Below are 17,831 nucleotides of genomic sequence, written 5' to 3' on the forward strand. Positions count from 1 at the left end.
CGGCTCATGAAGGCGGCGTGGTGATCTGGGAGGAGCTCGAGGTGGAAGGTGGCCGGTGGTCGGGGTTCAATCGATGGTTGGCTAGGTTTGCAAATCGAGGAGGTGGGTGGATCGACTAGATGGATGGATCGAGGGGATCCCGAGGAGAAGGTGGGTGTGTAGCGCCGGCGGAATGGGAAGGATGGGACAGGATCACTAGATCCTAGGGTTGGACCTATATATATAGCAAGTGGGTTTAAGTTAGGGTCATTTGGTCCCTCCGATCATAATCAGAAGGTCCGAGATAAATAGGTTAGGAGAGCCCAACGAGAAACCGAGATGATTTAGGGATGTTTGGGGATGATCCGAATCCAACGGTGACGACTGTCGGGTTCGGGTTCGGTGGAGTTTTCGGACGCGCGTTATGGGGTCTGGGTATTGCGCGAAGAGGGGTTAAACGGTCCCAATCAAGAGTGGTTGGGCTGAGAATGGTCAGCGAAGAAAAGCGGTCCGAGGGAAGGTGATGAAGGAAAAGGGAGAAACGGCACAACAAGCGAATGCAAGTTAAAAAAAAACAATGACGCCAACGAGTGCTGATGCAATGCAAATGATGACATGACGCATGCAACAAACAAATAAATAACACATCTGACTCGCAAAACAAGGAAGGCATCTGGAGCATCGGTCTCGGGGCGTTACAACACTCCACCACTACAAGAGGATCTCGTCCCGAGATCTAGGATGGCACCGGAGAGAAACGGAAGAGGAAGAGAAGAGGTAAAACTAAGTTGCTTCTTTGACGAATGAGTGAAACCACGAACCTTGAGAGGTTGAGCAATTAAAAAGAAAGAGTACAACAGAGATGAACGAGATTGCAAACAATCCGTTGGAAAAGAGGAACAAGGAACATTACGAGAACTTGAAGGTTGCAAATACATGAATCAAGAGTTTAATGGACAAGATAGAATTTGAAACCACTCCGGTTAAAACAAGATGAGAGAGGAAGAATTCGGGCAGCACTCCGGTTGAACATGGAAGGAATAGAACATGAACTTGAGAAAATGGGAAGATACTTGATGAAATCAACAACACACTGCCTCCGGAACTATTGAAAGAATGGCACAATGGGTAAGAAGGATTTCAGGCAACACTCAGGTTGAAAAGAGAGGCAAAACTTGATAACATGAAAGAACTTGAATGAGAACACAACACTCCGGTTAAACGGATAAGTAAGGAAAATAACATTATCTTGACAAAACAAGGTGATGGGTGAAAAGAGCAACATCACAATGCCTTTGGAAGAAATAATAGAAGATAGACCATTGGAATAAAAGAATGGAGAAGAAAATGCCAACTTCTAGCACAAATGAGCTTGGAAAGCACCCTTCCAAAAAGGTTAAAATGGAGTTGTTGGAAAACCAACAACGAAAAGAAAGAGCTTGTTGTGGTCTTATATGTAACATCTCAAGATCATAAGGTGATAACCGGCCACAAACGGAAAATGATTGGATAGCTTAGAAGAATGAAGAAATGCAAAACTCTACTTCAAAAGAATACAGAGAATTAATTGCACTTCGAGACGCAAGAAGAAAAGATACTTGAACTCCACCAACAAGAATCTTGATGAACTCTTTGAAGAATGAATTAAATCATGAAGAACCACCATGAAGAACTCCAGTAAACAAAAGGACAATGAGATAGAATTTAAGGATGAAAAGAATAAGATTAAAGCCTGCAGTGACTTAGATGGACGTTCCGACGAAATGGCCGAGGGAATTTGAACTCCGGAAAAGAAAAGATGAAAACACTTGGAACTAGAATTTATTCCTCACGAACAAACTCCGAAGGAAGGGATTAATCACTTGGATGAAATAAGAATAAGATTTATTGTATGCTTATCCTTCATCAAATTAAATTGAAGACAAACAATGGATTTTGCATACAACTTATTCTTCTTGAAAAGGATTAAGGGGGGTATAGTGTTGGAAATTTGCTCTAGAGGCAATAATAAATTAGTTATTATTATTATATTTCCTTGTTCATGATAATCGTTTATTATCCATGCTATAATTGTATTGATAGGAAACTCAGACACATGTGTGGGTACATAGACAACACCATGTCCCTAGTAAGCCTCTAGTTGACTAGCTCGTTGATCAATAGATGGTTACGGTTTCCTGACCATGGACATTGGATGTCGTTGATAACGGGATCACATCATTAGGAGAATGATGTGATGGACAAGACCCAATCCTAAGCCTAGCACAAAGATCGTGTAGTTCGTATGCTAAAGCTTTTCTAATGTCAAGTATCATTTTCTTAGACCATGAGATTGTGCAACTCCCGGATACCATAGGAATGCTTTGGGTTTACCAAATGTCACAACGTAACTGGGTGGCTATAAAGGTGCACTGCGGGTATCTTCGAAAGTGTCTGTTGGGTTGGCACGAATTAAGACTGGGATTTGTCACTCCGTGTGACGAAGAGGTATCTCTGGGCCCACTCGGTAGGACATCATCATAATGTGCACAATGTGACCAAGGAGTTGATCACGGGATGATGTGTAACGGAACGAGTAAAGAGACTTGCCGGTAACGAGATTAAACAAGGTATCGGGATACCGACGATCGAATCTCGGGCAAGTACTATACCGGTAGACAAAGGGAATTGAATACGGGATTGATGAATCCTCGACATCATGGTTCATCTGATGAGATCATTGTGGAACATGTGGGAGCCAACATGGGTATCCAGATCCCGCTGTTGGTTATTGGCCGGAGAGTTGTCTTGGTCATGTCTGCATGGTTCCCGAACCCGTAGGGTCTACACACTTAAGGCTCAGTGATGCTAGGGTTGTAGAGATATTAGTATGCGGTAACCCAAAAGTTTTTCGGAATCCCGGATGAGATCCCGGATGTCACAAGGAGTTCCGGAGTGGTCCGGAGGTAAAGATTTATATATAGGAAGTCCAGTTTCGGCCACCGGGAAAGTTTCGGGGGTCATCGGTATTGTACCGGGACCACCGGAAGGGTCCCGGGGGTCCACCGGGTGGGGCCACCTATCCCGGAGGGCCCCATGGGCTGAAGGGGCGTGGGAACCAGCCCCTGGTGGGCTGGTGCGCCCCCCTTGGGCCTCCCATGCGCCTAGGGTTAGAAACCCTAAGGGGTGGGGGCGCCTCCACTTGGCTTGGAGGCCAAGCCACGCCTAGGGCAGCCGCCCCCCTCCCAAGATGGGATCTACAAGGGGCCGACACCCCCCTAGGCCCCTATATATAGTGGAGGGGAGGGAGGGAAGCCGCACCTGAGTCCCTGGTGCCTCCCTCCCTCCCGTGACACCTCTTCCTCCCCGCTTGCACTTGACGAAGCCCTGCCGGGATCCCGCTACTTCCACCACCACGCCGTCGTGTTGCTGGATCTCCATCAACCTCTCCTCCCCTTGATGGATCAAGAAGGAGGAGATGTCTCTCCCAACCGTATGTGTGTTGAATGCGGAGGTGCCGTCCGTTCGACACTAGGATCATCGGTGATTTGGATCACGACGAGTACGACTCCATCAACCCCGTTCACTTGAACGCTTCCGCTTAGCGATCTACAAGGGTATGTAGATGCACTCCCCTTCCCCTTGTTGCTAGATTACTCCATAGATTGATCTTGGTGATGCGTAGAAAATTTTAAATTTCTGCTACGATCCCCAACATATAGCACAAAACTTGAGATAGTCTTCATGAACCACCGGTAGGATTCTAAGAACGAATGGATTAAAATGATAATGAAGGAAAAAGAATCTTGAACGAACCCCCATAAGAATTCAAAAATGACTGATGAAAGATAATGAATCACAGGGAAGACTTAGAAGAACAAATATGCTTGAGGGGATTTAGATACAAGGGAACGGGAAGAATTCGAACTGAATGAAGAGCACTTGAACGAAGCACCGGGATAATTGGATAACGGTATCTGAAATGTGAGCATGAAGAATTCTTCTGGAACGATGGCCTCCGGTGAAAAGAAATGGGAAAACAACTTCTGACATACTCCGGATGGGTAATAAAACAATATCTGACAAATGGAATAATTCGAGAGGGTAGCATGAAACTAGAACCGCGAATCTTCGAGAGAACGGACAAGATATAGAGGAAAAACTCTTCTACTATCTTGAAATGACGACGAGGAACGCCACCAAAATTACTGAGGTACTCCAGTAGAATGAAAAGCAAAGAGGTTGAGCCAACAATGAAAAGAATTTGAAAGAGATCTTGAAGAAGGCATGTGACTGATGAAAATTCATTCTTACGTCAAACTTGGAAATGAATTTGAGAATTGCTCCTGATAATTCGAAGAGTCAGGTAAGATCCTGGGAAAAGACCTGTGGGTTAGGGCCCACTCAAAAGAAAACACCATTGGAAATGATTTTAAAGAGAGATTGCGCCGGTTGAATTAAATGGCTTGAATGAGATAACAATCTCCAAATAGCTTGAACGGATTAAGAATGGAAACACAAATCTTCTGAGATATCTTCAACACTCTGGAACAAATGAATAGCAAGCGGTGAGTGATTGAGAGGTGCACCGGCATGAGAAAGCATTTGACACGAGGAAAGGAATATGATCAACACTGAAAGCTTGAATTGGATCCACCGGAGAAGAAAAAAGAACGGAGGATGATGAACTTGAAGCTCGTGAGCATCTTCACAAGGGATCACCGGATCAGAACATTGATTGAAAAGAGTGAAGTGACTTCACATGAATAAATGGATACTTGATTAAAATAAATGAGTCCTTGAAGAAAAAGGGTGGGAGGGCGGGAAAACAAAGGCAACTTGGGACGGATGGAACAAACACCGTTGAGAAAAACTTAGAATTTATCTTGCGGATGTTGAAATGATCGGATCCACTTGAAGAGAAAACACACCAGTTTGAAAGAATTGAGATTACAATCTCGATGATCAAAAGGATTAGTACTACCATAGAAATATGAGAACACCGCTTGAAAGGTATGGAATCGACACTTGACATTGAAGCAACTCAAATACCACAACTCAAAACAAAACAAAGGATTAGCTTGCAGAAATAAACCGGAACAAATACATATGATAGAGATTTACCCAATCCCATATCATGCATCTGTCGGAAAGATATTCTAGGAACTACTTGAATTCCCACCTATAAACTCCCGAAACTTTCTGGTTATGCAATCTGGTGTTGGGGATACAGGGGAAGCAATAAATATCTCACCCAAACTAACAATACCTACATCCAAGCTGTATCCATCCGTCAACACATAACCAAGAAACCTTCAGAAATCATGTAACTCAACCTTCGGAAAGCATTCGTTATATGAGCTATGGCAATACTCCCGAACTCCCCAGTACTGGGTGGCGTCGAGGTTATTTCACCAACAACTGCATAAAAGAGATTTTCGATGTCGGCAAAACTCAGGTATTCCAGACCTGCAACGATAAAATTGTGACGACAACACCTCGGAGCTCAACTCCCGGGGACACTGCCACAACCCCTAAATGTCAGGAGGCACCAAGAACAATGTTCTCGTCACAAGAATATCGAAACGATCCCAAGATACCCGCGTGATCCTAAAAAAAATGTGAAAAAATGAGGAGAGGAAAGACAAAACATCTACGTCGAGAGTCCTTACCAGAGCGACGAAGGGGGCTGAGGAGTAAAAAGAATCCTACTCTCCGATATATAGAATCCTAAGACTCAAAATAGTTTTCTTCTAGACTCAACAACGGCCAACAATCAAGGGGGCTCCTATGGTCGGTCGAGGCTCTAATACCAACTTGTCACGCCCAATATGCGATACTATCCTAAAGAGACTCGAAGGTCCCACCAAGGATAGAACCGCATGTTGATATGCTTTTGCAAGGTGGATATCATTACATCAACATTACATAATAGATGGGGATACATACAAAAGGCATATAATGCCACACGAATACAACATCATCTTATATAAGAGCACCATCCGACTACGGATGAAACACAAACAGAAACTCAAATGACATCCACCCTGCTAGCCCAGGCTGCCGACCTGGAACCTATCCCCTGATCGAAGAAGAAGCAGAAGAAGAACTCCAAAACAAGCAAACATCGCTCTCATGTCATGATCATCGCATAACCTGTACCTGCAACTGTTGTTGTAGTAATCTGTGAGCCACGAGGACTCAGCAATCCCATTACCATGGGTATCAAGACTAGCAAAGCTTAATGGGTATGGAAAGGATAAGTGGTGAGGTTGCAGCAGCGACTAAGCAAGATATGGTGGCTAACATACACAAATAAGAGCGATAAGAGAAGTAACAGAACGGTCGTGAAGCTAACAATGATCAAGAAGTGATCCCGAAACTACTTACGTCAAACATAACTCAAAACCGTGTTCACTTCCCAAACTCCGCCGCAAAGAGACCAACACGGCTACACACGCGGTTGATGCATTTTAATTCGAATCTCGTGTCAAGTTATCTACAACCAGACGTTAACAAATTCCCATCTGCCACATAACCGCGGGCACGGCTCTCGAAAGTTTATACCCTGCAGGGGTGTCCCAACTTAGCCCATCACAAGCTCTCACGATCAACGAAGGATATTCCTTCTCCCAGGAAGACCCGATCAGTCTCGGAATCCCGGTTTACAAGACATTTCGACAATGGTAAAACAAGACTAGCAAGACCGCCCGATGTGTCGACAACCCCGATAGGAGTCACACGTATCTCATTCTCAGGACACACCGGATAAGCTAAGCGTACAGGTACCGACGTAACCCAAGTTGCCAAGGGATGGTCCCACACGGTGCTCTAGTTTGGACCAACACTCCGAGGAGCACTGGCCCGGGGGGGGGGGGGGAAATAAAGATGACCCTCGGGAGCGCGACTCCCAAGAGAAAAAAGGCTAGGTGAGGCAAATGGTAAAACCAAGGTTGGGCCTTGCTGGAGGAGTTTTATTCAAAGCGAACTGTCAAGGGGGTCCCATAAATCACCCAACCGCGTAAGGAACGCAAAATCAAGGAACATAACACCGGTATGACGGAAACTAGGGTGGCAAGAGTGGAACAAAACACTAGGCATAAGGCCGAGCCTTCCACCCTTTACCAAGTATATAGATGCATTAATTAAATAAGAGATATTGTGATATCCCAACATCATCCTGTCCATCATGGGGCAATCTTCAACTTCACCTGCAACTAACAACACTATAAGAGGGGCTGAGCAAAGTGGTAACATAGCCAAACAATGGTTTGCTGGGAAGGGTGAAAAGGTTAGAGGCTGACATGGCAAATTGGGGAGGCTTGAAGAACAAGTGATAGGAAGCGCAGCATAGCGATAGAACGATGCAACTAGCATAGCAATGATAGTAGTGAGATCCAAGGTGACGGTCATCTTGCCTGAAATCCCGCAAGGAAGGAGAACGAGTCCATGAAGAAGACAAACGGACGTAGTCGAACGATTCCTCACGAACGCCATGTTACGGGAACTAAGAAGCAACACCGGAAAGAAACAAACAACATGGTAAACACACAAGCATAAACATGGCATGATGCACAACCAAGTATGATGCATGCCCGGCTTAACGAGGCATGGCATGGCAAAGCACAACAAACAATACTACAAGTTAAGTGGAGCTCAATATGCAACGAGTTGCATATTGACGAAACACCACAAGCAATTATTTAGTTCTGTCCCATTTATGCTACCCAACAATATTAAAGGTTGTAACATGACAGGAGGTGAAACATAATAAAACTACCTATCTAGGCAAGTTTAAATGAGGCCGGAACAACAAACAACAATTCTGAAAAATCCTGATATGCAATTTACGAATTTGCTAATGTTCTACCCTATACACAATTTTAGAGTTGTTAAACATGCAAAGTGATGCCACCATGTTAATCTATGCATTTTCCCACCCCATTTACATGTAAAGTTTATTTAAAACCGAGCTACGGTTATTTAGTTATGAAATAAATCATTTTAGCATGGCATTTAAGCAAATTTAAACAAACAACATTTTAAGCATTTTAAACATGGATGAAAGTGGCATATTATGAAACTAGATGAAAAACTAAGCATTTTCATATATAAATTATTTACATATGATGCACGGTTGTGGAGTTATTATATGCATGAATTCTAGGGGTTGTTCTACAAAACTGATATTCTTTGGATAATTAGCAAAAATCGCAGCAGCAGGAAAAAAACACTACAGGCCGAATCTGCTGGCCCAACAGTGCACAGGGGGGCGCTGGATCTGATGCTCACCATGGGCTTGGCCCGTTTGGTGGAGGACGAAGCAGCAGTCCGGTGTGGCATGCGGCTAGGACTTGACGAGGCTGTGACAGGCGCGGTCGACGACGGGGTCAACGCGGGCGAGGCGCTCGCTTGGCCGGATCGAGTAGGCGAAGCAGAGGACTTGGAGGCGGCGGGGCTGCATCCTCTGGTGTCAGGGATGGCGTGGATGCAGCGGAGGCAAGCGGACCTGGGCGTTGGGAGCCCATCTCCGGTGATGGTGGCGACAGTTGGTGCTCCTTGTTAGAGAGAAAAACGAGAGGGATGAGCGACAGAGGGGAGGCGAGTAGGAGCAGGACGGGAGGAGGAGGCACAACGACCTATGGTGCTCCGGCGTCGCGCTCGCCGGCGCTGCGGAGGAGGCCAGGACGACGAGGTCGTTGGGACCCTGGACGGCGTCGTCTTGAGGAGCTCGGATGGCGGCATCCATAGTGGTGAACAGAGGAGGCTTGGACAAGCGGGACGGAGATGGAGCGCGAGGGAGCAAGGGCTCGCGAGGGAGATGGCTGCTGCTGGCGCCGGGGCTCTGGTTGGAGGAGAGCTTGGGCCAGCTGGGGCCTCGGGCACGAGCGCTCCCGCTCGGGAGGAGCTCCTGTGATTGTGGATGAAGGCGGTTGCGAGGACGAAGGACGACGGGGAGACGGCTCGGGGCTCCGGTGGCGCACGGACGAAGGCACTTATGGGTGCCCGAGGTGGATGGGTGGATCAAGGGGACGGCTCATGAAGGCGGCGTGGTGATCTGGGAGGAGCTCGAGGTGGAAGGTGCTCGGTGGTCGGGGTTCAAATGATGGTTGGCTGGGTTTGCAAATCAAGGAGGTGGGTGGATCGACTGGATGGATGGATCGAGGGGATCCCGAGGAGAAGGTGGGTGTGTGGCGGCGGCGGAATGGGAAGGATGGGACAGGATCCCTAGATCCTAGGGTTGGACCTATATATATAGCAAGTGGGTTTAGGATAGGGTCATTTGGTCCCTCCGATCGTAATCGGACGGTCCGAGATAAATAGGTTAGGAGAGCCCCACGAGAAACCGATGATGATTTAGGGATGTTTGGGGATGATCCGAATCCAACGGTGACGACTGCCGGGTTCGGGTTCGGTGGAGTTTTCGGACGCGCGTTATGGGGTCTGGGTATTGCGCGAAGAGGGGTTAGACGGTCCCAATCAAGAGTTGTTGGGCTGAGAATGGTCAGCGAAGAAAAGCGGTCCGAGGGAAGGTGATGAAGGCACAGGGAGAAACGGCAACAACGAGCGAATGCAAGTTTTAAAAAAACAATGACGGCAACGAGTGCCGATGCAATGCAAATGATGACATGACGAATGCAACAAACAAACAAATAACACAGCTGACTCGCAAAACAAGGAAGGCATCTGGAGCGTCGATCTCGGGGCGTTACAGGAAGCTTCAAAGGTAAATGAGTCCATCAACTCCAACGGCATAACTGAGTGCAACACAATGACCTACCGCACCTTATTCGTCGTCTGAGTAGTCTGCAAGATGAGACATTGCAGCCGTGTAGGTCAGCACATTGAATATGTTGGCAGAGTTACATTGTAAAGCAATGAAATGCAAGAACTATATCTACATGCAATATTTGGCTGGTGGAGGCTGTAAGTTTATGATTTTGCATAAAGCTATTTTTTTTCCTACAAAAAAGGAATAAATTTATTTAACTACTCTCAAGTTGCTCATTATTTGAGAAGGTAACCCCAACTCAAATCCCAATTAAAAAATATCATCATTAAACCCACTTCCAATTAATTAAGGTAACATGATGAGATCAGACCAATAGATTCAAGTACTAGATACTCAACATGTCCATAACCGGGGGCACGGCTAACCATGATTAGTTTAGACACTCTGCAGAGGTTTGCACACTTTTCCCCACAAGACTCGAACGCATGCATGATCGGATGATCGAGACATAGTCTTTCTGAAACTTTAACTCTCTACTCCGGGCGGACCGGTACACCTACTTTCCCCTACGTCTGCTAGTCCACCTCTTCAAGAGCTCACACAACTTACTCAACTATGCGAGAGACCATAATGGCTTGTGGCTGCACACGGAAGTTTCTAGCATGAATAATCTTATGATCCATTTGAGCCTGGGTGGCATTCCATAGGAAAAATCACACGGGTACTCCGGGATTTCCCAAAAACAGGCAACACTGGGTTCCCCAGGTGCCTCAACCAATCCACCCAGATGTATATTAAAGTTGCCACCTTAATGTTATCCATGATTAAATAACTCTCAAACTTCCATGTGTGAATCATGATCCAATCCCCGTCTACGAACATAGCTAAGCAATAATAAGCATAACGTATATTTCACGGGGTGATCAAAAGGTATTAGGTTTCCTACCTCAAACACTACAACCAAAATCACATGTTCCCAATCCTACTCAATGTAAATATTTGAGGGGCAGAACTAATGCATAGTAAAAAATGGATATAAAGGAGTATGATCAAAGTGTAACTTGCCTTGCTGACAATCTGCAAACTCTAGAGATTCGTAGTAACAAGCTTCACACTCTGGGTAATCTAGCATAGACAAACAATAGCATACATAAGCAATCACTCAAACAAAACAATGAGAAAACCGAGAAAAGATCCAAATCAAACACGAAACATGCAAACGGATTAAACTAACAAAAGTCAAACCTAACAACATTATTATCATGTGAATTGGATTTAAACAGTAGGTACATGTGATTAGCTACGATTTGCAAAAAGATTCAACTCAAACGGAGAAACGAAACTCAAAATACGAACGAAACAAGATCATTTACTAATCTGGACTAAACTCAATTTTTACAGTACCAAAATCATGTTCAAGTTGGTTAACTGGAAAGAACAGAACGATACAAAGATTTAGGCGTTGGTTTCATCTAATTTGGATAAACGAGTAAAAAGTTATACTACTTTAAAGATCAGGGGCTAAATCGTGATAAAACTATTTGCAGATAGGTCCCTGGCCGAAAATAAACTAAAAAGAAAAATCCTACGGTGCGAACGTTCCCTAACAGAACAGATCTAGCGAAAAGCGTTCGTTAAAACAAACAAACAAAAGGACGTTCGTTAAAACGAACGAACAAATGGACGTTCATTAAATAAGCAAACCCTAGCGAAACACCGATCTAATAAAATGAACCGGGCTAAACCGAAAAAAATCGTGGCAGTTTGACGGTTTACCGGTTAAGCAAAAAGAACCGATCGGCGGCGGTGGCTCCGATCTATGGTGTCGGCGGCGACGAGCGGTGGCGTCGGTGGCGGCGTGCTGCGGCGCGGGCGGCGGGGCAGTGGCGACGGCGTGCGGCAGCGGCGGCAGCGTGCAACAACGGCGGTGGCGGCGCTGGCGGCATGGCTGCAGGCGAGGTGGCGGCGGACGGGGTCTAGGGGGGCCCCGGGGTGGCTTTTAAAGGGTGTGTGTGTGTGGGGGGGGGGCTCGTCCTCGGGAGGCGTGCCCGGGTCGGACTCCGGCGACGGCGCGGCGGATCCGTACTCCGGCGAGTCCGATCCCCGTACGGGAGAGCGAGGCGGTGGCGGCGCGGGCCGACCTGCTCGGCTGGGCCTTTGGCCCAGTCTGGCTGGAAGGAACCTTTTTTAAAATAAATTTTGCCCGAAAGAAATATCCTAATAAAATATAAAGAAAATTCTAAAAATTCCAGAAACAATTTTCACCGTCCAAACCTAATATTTAGGACAAGATGAACATTTTTCTGGACTAAAATGCAATTTTCAAAAATACAATATTTTTCTAATTCAAATAAAATAGCAAAATAAAAATACCAATAGAATCATAATTTGATTTCAATATTCTCTCTCCCATATTTCTCTTGTGTTTAAGAAGTCATATTATCTTCTCTCATATATTTTTAATATTGGAAATAATTGGAGAGAAAAATGTTAAAATCAAATTGATCCCTTCTTCAAAATTTGAATTAAATTCAAATATGAATTTTGTGAAACCTCCAACTCTCTCCTTGGGTCCTTGAGTTGCTTAAGATTTCTAGGATCTCAACCAAATGCAAGAACAAATATGATATGCATATGATGATCTATGTATAACATCCAAATTGAAAATTGAGATGTTACACGACAAGAAAAGAGACTCCATCGGTGACCTCGTAGCAGCCACCGTAAACCGATCGTACGCCGACATGAAGATCACATTCCTAAAGGTACTTCACAACTTCTGGGAATGGAAGCCACTTTCTGGAACACACCTCCACTATGCAGACGCCTACTGGAGGATCCTGGTCATGAAGGACGATCTGCACCACCATGCCGACCTGCATACCAGAGCGCCTCTCCAACCAGCCCCGAGGGAAGGGCTCCGCCCCTGGCAAAACATAGGTGAGGGATGGTGAACCGGCTACAAGCACTGAAAGGGAAACTATGGGGTGGTGAACTTCTACTACTTAGATGTCTATGTTGAATCATTGTGTTAGTTTAATTTAGGGTCCATGTTCTTCTTGTGTTTGTGTTAGATCAACACGTTGTTTGTATTTTATTTATTAATTCCATTCTTCAATAAGTGTTCGTACTTATATTAGCTTATGTGCGGCAAAGAAAATATGTGGTATTCATGTACAAACACATGGAGTTTATGTAAAATAGGTGCGGAATGTTCTTAACACAAAATACTATCAACGCTTGTAGAAATAGTTTTAGCACTTTCATCCATGATCACGTTTGCATCTTGCACCATTGAGCTGTCGGTCAAATTCATTGAAACTTTTGACAAAATCTGAAGGAGATGTTTATGGGCTTAGAATCAGAACAAGGAGAATCTTGTAATTCCTTGGTTGCTTGGGAAAGAGTATGTTGTCCTAAGGTTAATGGTACACTAGGGGTGATCAATATTAAAGTCCATAATCAATCTCTTCTACTCAAGTTTTTGGACAAGTTCTATAACCATGTTGATCTCCAATAGGTAAATTTACTTTGCTAGTCATAATACACTGGTACTGTTCTAATGCTCTCCCTAAGTGCGACTCTTTTTTGTGGCGCTCCTTGGTCAATCTTATGCCTATTTCCAGAAGAATCGCCAACTGTAAAGCGGGTAATGGTTTAAATGTATCTTTGTGGCACGACAACTGGAATGAGCAGGTTCTATCTGATAATTTTGCATGAATTTATTCATATACCAAGAATGCAGATATCTCAGTTCGTATGTTTATCAGGCCATTATTCCAAGTATATTATTTAGTTTGCCACTTTCACGCGAGGCCCACAATGAGTTGCAAACTATTGAAAATTTAAGGCGCAACATTTACATGATTCAGGAACTTTTGATCGCTTGAGATATCCTTGGGGTCTTGTTTTCTTGCTCAATGAATTCTAGATGCATTATCATAGACATATCATATGTGATGAGCCTTTTAAATGGATATGGAAATCCAAACTTCAAATGAAACTAATTTTTTTCTTGTGGCTTCTTTTAGCAGACAGATTGAACATAAGGAACATGCTCAAAAGAAGACATTTTTAGGTGCCCAACAGTGATATATGTGTGCTATGCATGACGGGGGATGAAGAGACCATTAACACTTGATATTTGCTTGCCCTTTTAGCCAAAATTGCTAGAAAAAATTGCTATACCATAGACTTCTGGCACCTCTAGGATTGAGGCCACTAAAAGGGCAAAGGAAAACTACTCTAGTAGGCTTTTCTTTGAGATTTTCACTACCACTGCCTAGAATATCTAGGAAGAGCGAAACAACTTTATCTTCAACCAGATCAGACCTACACATAGAGCTTGGCTAGAGAGAACCAAGTCTGATCTACTCAGGTTAGAATTTAGGGTGTCCCATGATCTGAGTGATTACATCACTTATGTTGTAAACTCACTTTAAACTCTTGGTTCTGCTTCCTTCTTATCTTTTTATCTGATGGGGATAATTGTCTCCCACTCACGTAAATATTCTTTATTATTTAATATAACATAGTAGGAGCCTCTCCTACTATTTTAAGTTAAGAAAATAGTCTTAGCACTCCCAAAGTTATTCGAAACCACTATCAACATAGTACACCGATAACTTTCAGAATCATCCATGAAGCCTTTCAGAAATATTTTGAGCACTTCTAGGAATGTTTCAGTGGCGCTTGATATATTAGTAGAAAAAGACATGGAAGATACACGCATAAAAACAACTCTCGTACAACTTGCTCCAGCCACAACTTCACAAAATAATCCGCACCAACAAACAGGGAGCTCAATCACGTTATTTCTCCTCTGCTGTTCCTTCCAAAGCAAATGCCAAAGAAGCACGCTCCTCGGCCCGCTGTCCCCTCTTCCTTTGAAGGGTAGGAAGGAAGGTGGTCCCTTGCACATTGAGCACATACGAAGGGCATGCACATGGTGTCGGCATTTGCAACGACATCTCCTTCTAGCATAGCTAGACACTCCATGAATTTTCCATACCTGCGAGCAGCCTCGAGCCGCTCGGAACCGGTGGCCTGCAAGGCCTTGCAACAACACTCTCTTTGTAAGTACTCCGACCATCTTAGATTATGCAGACGATGCCCTTCCTCTATAGAAGATCAACCCACCTCGACACGAGCACACTTCTTCTTCCCCCACCAACGTGGAGTAGAAAAGTGCTCACAGCAGTTCCTCGGCCTCATTCACAACGGGGGTCGGCAGGGGGACAACATGAGTAAGGGGTCGATTGTAGGAACGATTCCCTGCTCTTGCTCGTACCCCATCTCTCTAAGTTCGACAGGTACCGCCTAAGGATAGGGTTCTGAACTACGGACGACATTAGCATGCGCCGCCAGAGATGGTGGCGGTAGTCAGTAACAATGTTGTGCATTGGAAGCTGAAGAGACCATTGCGATGCTCTTTGAGTGAGAGAGGATATCTCTCCATGCTTCGCTCGCTACTTGGTATTTATATAGCAGAAAAGGAAAGGAAAAAGCTTTCTGCCCCGAGGGACGTCACACACCGACCAAGCACAACAATCAAGGCGATGACACAATGCCTTGAGTTGGTTGTTCTCCTCCTCTAACCAATCGACTACCACATGGTATCCTAATTACACCGGATTGGGATCCCACACGTTCATTTCCCATCAATATAGAAATCAAATGTGGTAGCAATTTTTTTACAACTCATCTTATATGGTTGCGATTTTGGTAGGTCGCATGCAACCCAACAAGGACTTGGGAATCTATATTGGCATGTTTGGATGTGCGTGCGCATACCTAGGCAATTGGAGATATGCCTTAGAGGCAATTATGTGATGATAATATTTCCCTAGGTATTCATGAGTTATGTATATGGTCCTTTGGAAATATGCCCTAGAGGCAATAATAATTTATTATTCTTTTTCCTTGTTCATAAGTAAGAGTTTATATTTCATGCTATAACTGCTTTGATCCTGGAATATGCAATTCAGTGGAAAACTCATATGCACGTGTGGAATGATAAACGATAAAGAATAGATTCCTGGTCTTGCCTCTAAGATTGGCTCAAGTGTTGTTGGTGATCATGTTTTGTGGATCTTAGGATACCGTGAAATGTAACGATAGTCCTAAAACAACATTGAGAGTATGACGTTAGAAGACCAATCATATTCAATTGACCCAATCTTGTTTGTTATACTTTGAGATAATATCATATGAAATCAATTGTTGTAACACAGAGTGTTAGCATGTGTTTTTAGTCCCTCAGACCATGAAAGTATAGTAGCCAATTCTTACAGTACGGTGGACCTTGGGGTTTCTCAAATGTCATCTGTAACACGGTGATCATAAAGACAACTTACAGGTTCATCGGAAAGTTTGACAAGGGACTGGATAGCTCAAGAGTGGGATTTGCTCCTCCGACAATGGAGAGACATTCTTAGGGCCTTATCGGTTTGATTTCATCCATCATCGTCTGGCTAAACATAGGTGACTACACCACGGGGATGCCGGAACACTTCAATGAGAAAGAAGAACAAAACCGGTAACGAGGATGACGGTATAGTGAGTATGTGGATGACTCGGGAGGATAACAACACTCCCCGGGTTTTGTAAAGTATCGCGAAGCAAAGGGAACATCACATGATAACCAAAGGGTCACTCGAATGTCATTCGTGTAATCATAGGGATTGATATGGACATCCACTATTCCTCTATCGGTTATTGAATGAAGGGGTTTCGTTCATGTCTATGATTTACTGAACCTACATGGTCACAAGCTTAAGGTAATCACAATCTTCTTAGTGTTAGTAGGACGAGAGTATCGATGATTTATTTGTGGAATTATTTCATTAATATTCAGAATAGTTTTGATAGGGACCAGAAGCGTTTCTAGTCACCGGAAGGGTTTTAGAGTTTATCAGGTAATACCGGGCATTCCCGATAAATAATATATAGGTGGAAAATGTTTCCGGTGATGTCAAAATATATAAAAAGTCTCTAGTAATTATTAGAAGGCTTTTATATTTAATTTACTATCAATGGGCCTTAAAAGGCCAAGTGGTGGAAACTTCTTGGGCCACTTGGGCCCAAGAAGGGTGGTGCCCCCTTCTCCCCATGGAAAGGGGAGAGGGAGGCCGAATTGAAGGGGGAACCCCTCCTCCTTGGCTGCCCAAGGGAGGGGACTTTCCCTCCCTTATGTGGCGTCCCTCTCCTCCTAACCTATATATATACTTGAGGTATTGGTCCTTTTCTATACACAAGTTTTGGAGCCTCCTCTAGTTCATCTAGTTCTAGTTCTAGTTGGTCCTAGTTGACTAATTAGAGCTATAACTAGTTCCTCTAATCCTCATAATACGAATCCTAGTGTGGTTCTAATGTCCTCCCTCTAATTCTCTGGTGATGTAGCTCTGGATGGCGAAGCACTGCCGGATCATGAAGACCGTATGCTGCAACCAAGTAGAGAGGCCGTGCTTTCGGTCTTCCGTTCGAGGGATCATTTGAGGGCGGTTCGGGGGATGATCATCAATGGTTTGAGGGACTCCAAGTACGATGTACACCGACTCGTCTACTTCCCCTGCACTCCGAAGTTAGTAACAACCCTTGATTCAAACCCTATATGCATCTTCATATTGTTCCTGGGTGATTGTAGGGCATTTTTTTTATTTTCTAGTACGTTTCCCAACACCTTGAACATCAGCAGTGATATGTATCAATAAGTATGCGACTTGTTGTGAAACTACATATTGTATGATGATTGTTCTAATGGTCCCTAGTTGATAAGGTTATGTGGACACATACCCTTTGACTAGTATACAATTTGGTTGATGACTATGTTTCACAAGTCATGGGAATAGAGACGCTAAACCTATAGTATGGACTTGGGGATGGAGATCACCAAGTCAGATAGACCCACTTTGAGACAAGGCAAGATATTGTCATCTGTTAGTCTCAAGTACAATGTATATGCCATGTCCTATACTTGAGGTCCTCGCATGTTCTCAAGATAAGGATCGACTCACGTAGGGTCAATCAAATGCTGCTCCATGAGTGGGTTGCTATAAAGGTAGCTTTCAGCTGAGTCACGAGACATGCTGTGAGACATGGTTGACCAAGCTACGATTTTCCCCTCTAATACCGATAGATA

Source organism: Triticum aestivum, chromosome 3B (genome assembly GCF_018294505.1).
Source record: "Triticum aestivum cultivar Chinese Spring chromosome 3B, IWGSC CS RefSeq v2.1, whole genome shotgun sequence".
In the NCBI taxonomy this organism is placed as follows: Eukaryota; Viridiplantae; Streptophyta; class Magnoliopsida; order Poales; family Poaceae; genus Triticum; species Triticum aestivum.